Genomic DNA, 12,035 nt, shown 5'->3' with positions numbered 1-12,035 from the left:
ACAGGTCCTTAGGAACAGCTCTGCTGACAGTGGAGCCATCCACCCAAACATATAAGACTTTCTAAGAGGAGAAGAAGAAAAAAAATAACTTAAAGTATTCTAAAGAAATCAGCTCAAGCCTCCGTGACCTGAGCACGCTGGTTTCTAGCAGAAGCCTACAGACTCTACCTCGGAACCTGAGCAGTAGGTGGCTCACAAAAGGAAGTGGCCCACGCAGGAGCCAGGTCTCCTTTCCTTCGTGCTCACCGGCCTTATTTCTGTCAGCTGCTCTTCGGTTCTCCAGCTCACCGAGAGAAGGTGAAGTCCCGTGTCTTTGTATTGTAATGGCTGGCCTGCAGTCCTCTGGATTGTATATTAGGTTGAAATGTTCTAACTGCTACCTTCTTTCTGGGGCTTCAAGCCCCTGCAGGGACAGATGGACAAGCAGAACCCAGCAGCTACAAGGGAATTGGACGCCCGGTTAAAAGTAATTGGAAGCAGCGTGGCAGGAGCCATTGGAAGGCAAATGAATCCAGAGCTCGATGCTCGCATAATCAGCTGGGAGCTCCCGCGGAGCGGAGCGGAGGGAAAGCTCTTTCCTTTCCGGGATGATTGGTTTGTAAAGGCTTGCCTTCTCTCAGCCGCTAAGCCAAGCCTTGACAATGCAAGGAAATTTACCAGGAATGTCATAATAATGACAATCTAGAAATCTCTGCATCAATAATTCATGAATTTGATCTCTAGGAGGTTAATTTTTAAAAAATAAAATTAAAATTAAAAAAAAGTCTCCGGGAATAATAAATTGAGTCATTATTATATAGCTCATTTGAAAAGAAAAATCATGACAGTGATACTGCTCTGACTTACCCGGCATGAAGACTGTGACTTTACTGGCAAGGAGACTAAAATACAGAACTCGTAAATAATATAAGTCCCGTTAAGACAAGGAAGAAAGGGGAGTGGGAGGGAGATAAAATGATGTGTGAGGCACGAGTGCACTCAGGCAGGTTTATTTCCCAGGCCCCTTTGAACAGTGCTGGGAGAATTCTCTCTCTCCACCCCGCAACCTCTTTTTCCTCTCCCAGCTCCCCTGCCCTGGTGTATGCCTTTACAATGAATAAAATTCTGGGCAGAGTTAGCCAGCAGCCTGTTCACTTCCTAAGATCTGTATCCGTTTCAGACACCCTCGTTTCTCTTCACTGTCCAGTGTGGCCAGTCATTTCCTCTCTGTCAACACGTTCTTCTGGCTTTAATGGCCTCATGGTCCTCCTATACATCTCTAAATTTGCTGTCAAACTTAATTTCATGTACTCCTCTTGTAACTCTCAAAGATGCAAAGAGAAAGACCACCGACCCAAATCATCATGCCAAATTAATTAAATCAAACAATTAATTAAAGCAAGCCTTTCTTTATTCACATACACGGGCTGTCTCTCCCTAAAAATATGGTTCAAGAGATCAACATTGTATGTGAGGAAGACATTTTTACAGCAAAGAGGTAAGGAGTTCCCAAGTGGGGGGCTCGGCAGAGAAAATAGGCAGGCTTTGGAAGCAGACCTTAGCAAGGTGGCCGTAAAAGGCAGTCCTTAGCAACCTTTGAAAAAAAGGTATGGTTGCAAGGTCATTGATGATTACAACTTTCTGAAACAAAAACGTGATTGTCACTTCCCGGATGAGGCAGTTACATGGGGCAGAGCCCAGCCTTGAGAAATAGATTCCCACCATAAACAGGAATGAGAACCTAGTCTGTCTTTACTATAAAATAGCTTTTAAGCCCAAGACAGAGGCAGGCTGGTTCTTCACGACAGACATAGCTGACCTCCTCTTGAGAACTGTAGGAACCACCCCCAGTAGCTCCTATTATGTAAGACATGATTCCCAATCTACAAAGACTAATGCCATCTGGCATCTGCCCTAGTCACTGCCACTGTCTGTCCTGGCCTCTCCTAGTGTCCTTTAAGTGGAAAAATTCAAGTTGTTCCTTTTGATAGCCTCTACTCTCTTCCTGGGGGAATCTGGGGATGGGTAGATCCATATGTGGCTAGCTCCCTGCTCATATGCCCACTGCAGAGAGAGGCTTTCTCTGACCCTCTTTTCCCCAACCGTGGCACAATCTATTCCATAACTCTGCCTTATTTCTTCCAAAACCTTTATCACAAACTGTATAATTCTGTTGTCCGTTTAGTTTCTTAAATTATTTTCCACCTCCCGGCCTGATTTTAGGAACCCCCTCTGTCTTATTTCAGACAAGTTTTATGACATTTGACCAATGTTTATCTAATGAGTGGAGCAAAGACAGAGAAGAAGGAAGGTGAGAGGGTGATAGGAAGGAAGAGCCAGGGCAGGACCAGGAAATATTGATTCATTCATGTATTGAACATTGGCTGCTAAATCCCCGATATAGGCATAATGTAGACATAGTGTAGGCAGGTTCACTCAGAAGGAAGGGTTCAGTGCCTCTCCAAACAAGCCCTTGGGAAGGACCTTCCTTGACTAAATGGAAAAAGGCATATAATCTCTTACCTCCTGAGTAAGTTTAGATTTCTGTCATATATATGCATATGTGCATGTATATAATCATAATACTACCATGTTAAATAATCAATTTATTAATATCCTTTCAATTGTTCCTAAATACAAAAATTTACAGAAGATTCTTTTTCACCCAAGTGATCTTCTAAACTTGGGTAAAATGACCTAAAATGATGAGAAGAATATGCTCTCAAACACATTTCCTTACCACATGCCCTGTTCTGGAAGTTTCCTTCCTTGTAGCTTCTGACTATCTTTCTCTCTTGCCTGGATGTGCACAGATCAGTGAAGACAGAAGACCATGGTTGGGCACGGACCAGTTTTCCAATCCCTTCTCTTGACTAGACCTACTCCATGACCCTACGCTCCACTCCCCTCCTCTGGCAAGGTGCTATAAGCCACAAATAGGTACTGCTGAATTTTAACAGACATGGCTAACAGCTCTGCAGTGTCCATGACAGACTGCATAGCCATTCTCACCACAGCGCCCTTTCTCCCTCTCACAGTTCCAGATCTGTCTCTGAAGCTCAAGTGTTCCCAAACACCATAAAGCCGGTCTGCCTCTCTGGCAAGTTCTCCTCACACTGACGTTGTGACTTCATCTGAGCCTTCCCAACATCAGAAGCTTCTCCTGGGGGAGTCAGTCATAACACTCCCAAATCCAGCTCCTGAAAATCCTAGGTCTGGGGATTGGAGAGATGGCTCAGTGGTTAAGAGCACTGGCTGCTCTGGCAGAGGAACCCACATGGCAGCTCACAGTCATCGGTAACTTCTGAGGCATAACGCATGCATGTGATGCACAGACATGTATACAGTCAAAACGTTAGAGTAAACCTTTTAAGAAAAGAAAAAGAAAAATTCTAGGTTGACTAACAGTGAGTCCTATAGATATGAATATAGTACCCATAGATATGAATATAGTGCCCATAGATATGAATATAGTGCCCATAGATATGAATATAGTGCCTATAGATATGAATATAGTGCCCATAGATATGAATATGGTGCCCATAGATATGAATGTATATATAACCTGTGCTACTCTGGAGCTTTAAATTCATTTTAAATACGTCTGTAATATTATATAAATGCTAGGCTTCCACATTTAATCAAAGTCTTAATCATAACGAGCAGCATTTATGAAAGGGCAATTAACAGATTCCCAAAAGAACTGGAAATAGTAAATTGCTAATGGCCTCCCTAAGGTTTTGCTTTTTGCTCTGATAAATTAAGTAATTTAATAATAGAGACAGTGTGAACCAGAAAGAGCAAACGTTTCAAAGGCTGCAGACTTAGCATCATGATCTTGTGATCTAGGCTTCTGTCTCCTGATCAATGAGTCCTCTTTCTAACTATCGGCCCAGATCATCTGGTGTATGCAAATTCAAAGGGATGACATTGGTTATCCATGTTTCAAAAGCATGTGCCAGGCCAGCGAGAGGGCTCCGCAGGTAAGGGTGCTTGCCACTCAGCCCAACGGCCTAAGTTCAATTCCTAGAACCCGCAGGCGAGAACTGATCATTCAAGCTGTCTGCTGACCACCTTGTCTACCATGGTGCATACATACATAATCACAGATATGCATAGTATTTTAAAATCTGTGCTCTGTTTATTTAAAAAAAATTTTTAAAGATTTATTTATTTATTATATGTAAGTACACTGTAGCTGTCTTCAGACACACCAGAAGAGGGAGTCAGATCTTGTTATGGATGGTTGTGAGCCACCATGTGGTTGCTGGGATTTGAACTCTGGACCTTCGGAAGAGCAGTCGGGTGCTCTTACCTGCTGAGCCATCTCACCAGCCCTATTTAAAAATTTTTAATTAAGTGTATTTGATTTTTAAAAAAGAACTAGAATTCTGAGTATTTTGCTATCTCTTCTAGATAATATTTAAGGTAGCTTCTATCTCTTATTTTTCACAAAAAAGTATATATATATGTATGTATATATACACACATATATGTGCATGTATATACACACACAAGTATGTATACTGTTGAGTACAGTTAGTGTTAGTCAAACATTCATGGTAGGCCTGATCACTGCCAACAGCTCCTCACCTATGGGCAGGGCCTTGTGAGAACTCCCTACACATTATTTTTAATTCCATGGACTTTCAGAATGATTTAAAATCTGGGTACCTTATACACCAGTAGAATTTTTCCAGTTCTTCGTTGTGTTTGAGTCCAGGCTAGGGTGTTTCCCAGGATCCCTCTCTTCCTGGCACTTTCTACATCTTCTTAAGTAAATCTTGATAGTCCTTGGAGCCTTGGCTCCCCGTAAGCACTGTAAAAAGGAACTGCACTGTCGAATATACTGCATCAGACTCTTAGTGCTACTGTGACAAAATGCCTGGGACTGGCAATTTGTAAATTATATAAGTGTACTTATGAGTCTCAAGGCCAGGAAACCCAAGGACTGATGACTGGTGGCGGGTGGCCACTGCCTCCAAGATAACCCCTTCTTGTTGTGGACTTATGTGGCCCAGTGACCAAAGGGTAAAAGGGTGCTTCTTCCACCCGCCTTTATACAGATGTGCATCCCTTCCCAAAGACCACACCCTTTAGTACTTACCCCTCCAGACCAAGTTGTAATGTAGGTTTTAGAGGGCCACCATTCCCCAAGCCAGAGCAGAATCTTAACATTCAGAGTTATCCTCAACCTCCTCAAACCCTTGATCCCTCTGCTTGGGATCCGTATTCTCATTTATAACTAAATTACACCAGAAAGCTAGCCAAGCCTGAGGAACCCGTTATTAGTCATTCGCTCCCCTCACTTCTGTGCTGCTGTGGAGAAATGGGCGCTAGAAGGCATGCAGGATCAAATGTGAATTAGGAAGAGGACACAGGGCAACAGGGCACGGGTTTTATTTTGAAAAGAGAGTCAGTGGGGAAATCACAGGACCTAGCTGGTCGAGACTACCTATGCATTTATCACCCACCCAGCACAGTACGGCCAGGAAATAAAGGCTCTCCCTGCCTGCTGCTCCTAGCCTACCGAAAGAAATCCAATTTATTTCACGAAAGCACCTAAGGCATGCAGTCATTTGAATGACTGATTTGGTACATAATAAACTCCCAGAAAATATTAATAGATTTGTGATAGCCTACATTTTGATTTATTGAAAATGTCATCCCAGCCTCTGCCCATTATTCTCAAAGCCAACATGTGCTAAATGTGCCTGATCTGTCAGAGTTACCACACGAGCTGGTCAGCCCACCCCTTCCACACTTGTGAATCTGATGGGACTGTCCCTCCAGCAGACAAGGCAAGAAGCCCGTCAGAGCCCCGGGAGCCAGGCACTGGCAGAACCAGGTGCTTTCAAACTGCAGGTGATTTTTGTACTTTGTCCCCCAGGGGATACTGGGGGATGTCTGAGGACAGGTCTGCTCCTTACAGCTGAGAGCAATACTGGCATCTAGTGGACAGAAGCCAGGAAGGTGGCCAAATGTCTTGGAGAGCAAGACAAGCCTGCCATAAAACACTATCAGGCCTCAAAGGGTCAATGTTGAGGCAGGGAAACTGAGTCAAGCTCCCCGCACGTAGCTGTCACTGCGTAATCTGTGTGATAGCTTGCTGAGGTAAGGAAGTGAGGCTGCCCAGGGGCCAGGGTGCCTCACCGAGAAGTGGGGTAAGTCTCATTTCATGCACCTCACAGAGCTCCGATAGTTGTAGAGCTCAGACGGTGGCGTTTGTAGACGCTGCCACGCGTGACAAGCTCCACACATCCCAGTTATCCCTTGTAATGATAGAAACAGCAAGAACAAAGACTTTCTTCAGCTTCACCGATGCAGCCGGAGGTTGACAATGTGTCTACACATCTGTGCGAGCTGGAACGCCAAAGGTCAAACTCAGACCTTAAGAGATTGCCCGCACGCTAAAAGCAGGAGTTTTGTTTATTCTAAAACTCTTCCCTGATCTTCTGTTACTCTCTGTCCTAGAAGGATGTGGAAAAGGTCACAGTGAGTGGTGGCCCTATTGAACTGCTCACTGCTGTTTGCTGGGACTTGAACATGCAGGATCCCTTCAGGGTGTGATGTTTGGAATAAGGACCGCCGTGGGGAGGGGGGCGGCGTTAAGCCTTAGTGAGTTCCGTGGACAATCCACAGGTTTATGTGTGGAAATAAATGCAGGTCATATTCTATTGGCTATTACCTTTTCCCTAACCTTATAGACCAAGCCTGGCAAGATGCTGAGGCAAGCATCATGGGGCTAATTAACACTCGGCACAAGAAACCTCTCAACCATGTTCAATCTTTCATGGATTTTGGTGAAGAGAGAGGGAAGAGCCAAAGAGAGGCCTTGCAAACATTTGTATAACTGTTAGCGAGTGCTTTGAATTGATTGTAAACACAAAGCTGATTTAGTCAATTAACACATAGCTCTGAAAAATAGTTGCTTCTGTTTCCGGTAGCCTTCAGAATCTCTGGGTTAATCTCATTAACAGCGTATAGGTTTGTTTGGTTTGTTTGGTTTTTTTTAACCAAATTGTTGGCTATTGTGAATCTGAACATCCTTTCGTCTGATGCACACACAGGACACACGAGCAGTTCATAAACCTCTAACTCCAGTGTTGTAACACAAATCCACCCTCATTTTCAACCCTAACAGGAAGCTGAAGGAAGAACTGTTTTCTTGACTTAAGAACAGGGGCAGACCAGCTTTTCATAGGAAAGTCTTAAGAGATATAGCACACTAACAAATGCCCCTTAACTATTCAATAAGAGTTATAAAGTAATACCATTCCACCCAACTCCCAAAATATGAATGTTTGAGGCTGGGTGTGCAACTCAGAGATAGACATGTACACGGTTTGATCTCTAGCATGGGGCAGGAGAGGGGATATCTGAGTCATAAGACCTTCAGTTTATGATTTACCATGAAGTGCAGCTGAGGAGTATTGACCACTACAGCATGAAAGCTGACCAACTTTGCCAGGCCGGCCACCCAGAGTTATGCGAGATCTCTCCTTACTTAAGTGAAGCCTAACCTTGACTTAGACTGCAGAAGAGAATTTCAGGAGGAGTCGATGTGAAGCACAGCCAAAGATGCCTTCATTGAGTGGAGTCTGGGGACACATTCACCACAAGGACAGTGATACACACCCAACGGGGGACTTAGGAGAGAATCCATTTCACAACATTTCCTAACAATATGAATAGGATGGATGGATTTTGAAGCAAAGTTAGTCAAAAAGGTTTAAATGACTGAGTAAAAATATTTTCGTGTACTCAGTTTGATTGTAAGGAGTTTCCTTCAGTAAGACTATAAGGTGAATCACATAGGTTGCCGGGCTGATAAGATTTAAAAAAAACAAAAACAAAAACAAAGGTCACAGAATGTCTCGCTGTATGTAGGTCAGGAAGAAGTCAAGGTAAATGTTTTGCCTGTGAACGTGGCCCATGAGCCTGCTTGTGAGATCTTAGTAAAGGGGTTAGAGTCCTCTGTGGGCTGTTTTGGAAGCTCTTGATGAGCCGTTTAAACCGGATCCCTAAGTGACTCCCTTCTCGAAGTCCTTAATGATCTGCCTCAGCATGGGCTACATGTTCTTGATGTTGGCCTCGTCTGTTTGAATACAGTTTTAAGTTAGCAGGTATCCATGGGATGAAGCATGGATGAAACATTTCCGTGGAAACCTGGCTACATTTGTATTCTAAGTGACTGATAGATCCACTATTGGAAATTAGGGCTTGCTGTGTGCTGTTCCACCCCACCCCCTTCAGGTGAACGTATTTGCTACCAGTGCCCTAGAAATTTTCAAACATAATGCACTGAGCCTCCCCCCACCCACACCCACACCCCACCCCTTGTCTTCCTGCCTTCCTTCCTTCTCTTCCTCTGGAAAACTTACCCAAACAGAATTTTGGTGGAAAGAGAGGATTTGTGTTGGCTCACAACTGTGTTCTAGAATACAACCAATAAAGAAAAGGGCCAATTAGAACCACAAGGTTTAACGATGTCTCTTCTGTTATCCATCTCACTGCCCATGCCTTTTCATGACCCTCCCCACAGCCCCAGCCTCACCAGCAGCTTCCTTAAAAGAAGAGAAAGGTGAGGGACAGGCAAGAGTGGATGTTGACAGGGAATACCAAAGAAAAGCCTCTTGCTTTGACTAGGAAAAACTTTTAAAATGATACTTTCCGTGTTCTCTAAGTAGCTTTTAAGGGATGCATATGAAATACTGCAACAATGGCTCACAATAAATTTAATTCAAAATCCGGCTCTTGACTTAAGCTCTCCGCATTCTCTGTGGTGTGTGGAGTTAAAGGGTGGTGCTCCCCGCTGCTCCTCATCACTGTTCAGAGCAACTATCTGCCGCCTCCTCTCAGGCTTCCCCACTTAGCTGTTCCTGGATGCGCCTTTCCATGCCTGGTTACCATGGCAAACCCCGCACCCTCCGCCTCTGTCTCCAGTAACCAGGAGGTTGTTAGTGAAATGCTCACGAAATCATTTCTCGGATGCTGATTACCTACTGAGGGGAGCTGACATCAGCAACTGCACCCGCTTTACTTTATAGATATTTCTGCACATGCAGAAGCCGGTATTACTGAGGACTGATGTCACTAATTATAACTTTTTTTTGTTTTTGTTTTTTCAAGACAGGGTTTCTCTGTATAGCCCTGGCTGACCTGGAACTCACTCTGTAGACCAGGCTGGCCTCGAACTCAGAAATCCACCTGCCTCTGCCTCCCAAATGCTGGGATTAAAGGCGTGCGCCACCACCGCCCGGCTGATTATAACTTCTTGATAAAAGGAGTTCACTTAGTACGAACCACAGCAGCTTCAACCCTTTCCTACCTTCTTCTGAGCGTCTGGTTAGGTGATTTTCAAGAAAGGATCCCATGTTTCACAAATCTTGTCTGAGTTCTGTATGTGGCTCTTCACTTCCTGAAGCTCCAGAGTCATAAATCCGTAGAAGGCTGGTTATTATATTATTATATTAATAATATGTTATTAATATTGGCATTATTAGCACTGCCATTATCCAATTCTAGCATCTAACATTTGTAACGGATTTGAAACAAAACCGATTAAGCTCTAAGTCCTCTCAGGTGCAAACTAAGGGACTCCAGAGGCACTTTCCAGAACTGTGATGGTGCAAAGGAAAGATCGGCCCTGCTTCATAGGGAAGTGACATGTACAACCATGCAGCGAGTGCTGTCTGCTCCCAAGACACTTGTGAAGTTCAAAGCTCTGCAGCTGCCATCTTGCAGGGCTGACTAGTATTTGAATATGAGGATTCTGTGTGGCCAGCAAGATGGTTCAGTGAGTAAGGATACTCACGACTCAGCCAGATAACCATGCATATATACACACAGTGCACACAAGCACATGTGTGTGCCCATGCATACAAAGTAAAGAAAAGAAAAGAAGCCTTTGTTGTTTGTTTGTGTTTTATACCATGCTCCACAATGTTGTATGTCAGGATAAATAGAAAACACTACAATGATAATAATACATTCAACACATTTGAAATCACAGTGCCTTAAACACACAAGTACACACACACACACACACACACATACCATACATACACACAAAGTAAATAAAAAATATGGTGTGTGTGTGTGTGTGTGTGTGTGTGTGTGTGTGTGTGTGTGTTTTACACCATGCTCCACAAAGTATATGTCAGGAGAAGCTAGAAAACACTGCAATGGAAAATACACTCAGCACTTTGATGTCTCAGTGCTTTAACCCACTGTGGTGGTTTGAATATGCTTGGCCCATAGGGAGTGGTACTATTAGGAAGTGTGGCCTTGTTGAAGGAAGTGTGTCACTATGGAGGTGGGTCTTGGGGATTCCTATGCTCAGGCTCCACCCAGTATGATATGAGTCTCTCCTGTGGCAGTCTCTCTTCCTGCCTATCTTCTGATCAAGATGTAAAACTCTTGGCTCCTCCAGCACCAAGTCTGCTGCAGGCTGCCATGCTTCCCACCATGACAATGATGGACTGAACCTCTGAAACTGTAAGCCAGACCCGATTAAATGGTGGTTTTGTTTTTTTGTTTTTTTGTTTTTTTGAGAGTTGCCTTGGTAGGTAGTGGTGTTTCTTCACAACAATAGAAACCCTAAGACAACCACCAGGTTTCTTGCTCACACTCATGCAAACATGAGGTGTGTACAGCAGGCTGAAGGAGGTTTTTGAACCTTGACCCTGATTACCATACTCCCTACATTAAAAGAAAGGCATAACAACTTGAACACTGGCTGGGGAGTGGCAGTGATCACCTGTGCTCATAGCCATCTAAAACAAATCATATATCTGGTCTAACTCCACAGCAGATAAGAAGAGCCAGAAGCCAGCAGGCAGACAGATAGAGTAGTTGGGGAACATGTTTCCCCATGTTTACATGGGGAACATGTAAACAAGGTCATGTTTACACTGCTGTGGCCCATGGTCCCTGGTGTGTGTGACTCATTGAAGTGTACCACCTACAATGTCTTTCTCTTCCTAAATTTCCCAGCAATGAAATAATGCATCATCCAAAGGAAGTCTGATCTTTTCTATTCTCCCACAAGTTCAAGGTCATTATGGCCACCATCTTCTGCACCATCATGGCCACCATCTTCTGCACCATCATGGCCACCATCATCTGCATCATCATGGCCACCATCATCTGCACCATCATGGCCACCATCATCTGCATCATCATGGCTACCATCTTCTGCATCAGAGATGAAGCATGTGCTGGGAAAGACAGTGCTGTGCCGGATTAGAGCCCTTCTGAGACAAAGAGGAGCACTTAAGTCATCCCTGGGGCTTCCTTCATACCAAATCTCCCAAACCCAAAAGCACATGTATCAGGGATAAAGTGTGGTTGTCAAAAACCCAAACAAGATGGAAGCAGACAAAGCTGGTATAGTCAGGAACAACCCTGTGTTCACTTTCACATTCTGTCTTTCTATGTGAGCATACCCACACTTGAATTTAAAAAAAAAAAAAACTATTAGCATTGTGCTACATTTAAAGTTGTACATAGTATTGAATTAAATGCTATAAGTGGTTATGTTAGATGTCACTACAATAATTTATTTCAAATGCCATCTTTTTTAAAAACAATCACAAAATAGTATAACACCCCCAAGGATCCATTACTCTGCCTTTGAACCATAGTTTCAGGTTCCAGGGGAAACCACTAAGCAGTTATTTGCCGCAGACCCTCTGGGCCCCTTTGTCTGCATGGAACGGGTCTCTAATCTCGGGTGGGCAAAGCTTCAGATGAATTTGACAGACAGATGTACACAGGAGAGGTTGTGTTGGATCTGAATGTATTTTGTCAAGTCGAGCATCAGACTTTTTATGCAGAAGACAATAAGGAATTTGGTGACATACCCACAAGTTACAAATGAGGTAACAGAATCTTACATAAAACAGAGGAATGCAAACACAAAAGGTCTAACGGGAACTACCTGGGATAGAATTAATTGTTAACAACTGGGATAAACAAGGGCTCCACCTAAGATTCACTAATCTTAGAAGCCAGAGTCAAGGGCTTCGTGTTCTTGCCATAGTTTCTATTTT

At 43.7% G+C, this 12,035-nt stretch overlaps 1 protein-coding gene across 3 annotated transcripts in view; it reads left to right on the top strand.

The window, feature by feature from the left end:
* Positions 1–12,035, top strand: part of Prkn (parkin RBR E3 ubiquitin protein ligase) — a 1,182,118-nt gene that overhangs the window by 1,041,699 nt on the left and 128,384 nt on the right. The window lies entirely within an intron of this gene.

Source organism: Mus caroli, chromosome 17 (assembly GCF_900094665.2).
Source record: "Mus caroli chromosome 17, CAROLI_EIJ_v1.1, whole genome shotgun sequence".
Classification (NCBI taxonomy): domain Eukaryota; kingdom Metazoa; phylum Chordata; class Mammalia; order Rodentia; family Muridae; genus Mus; species Mus caroli.
Note: the sequence above shows the minus strand (reverse complement) of the source record. Positions and strands in the feature narration are given on the sequence as shown.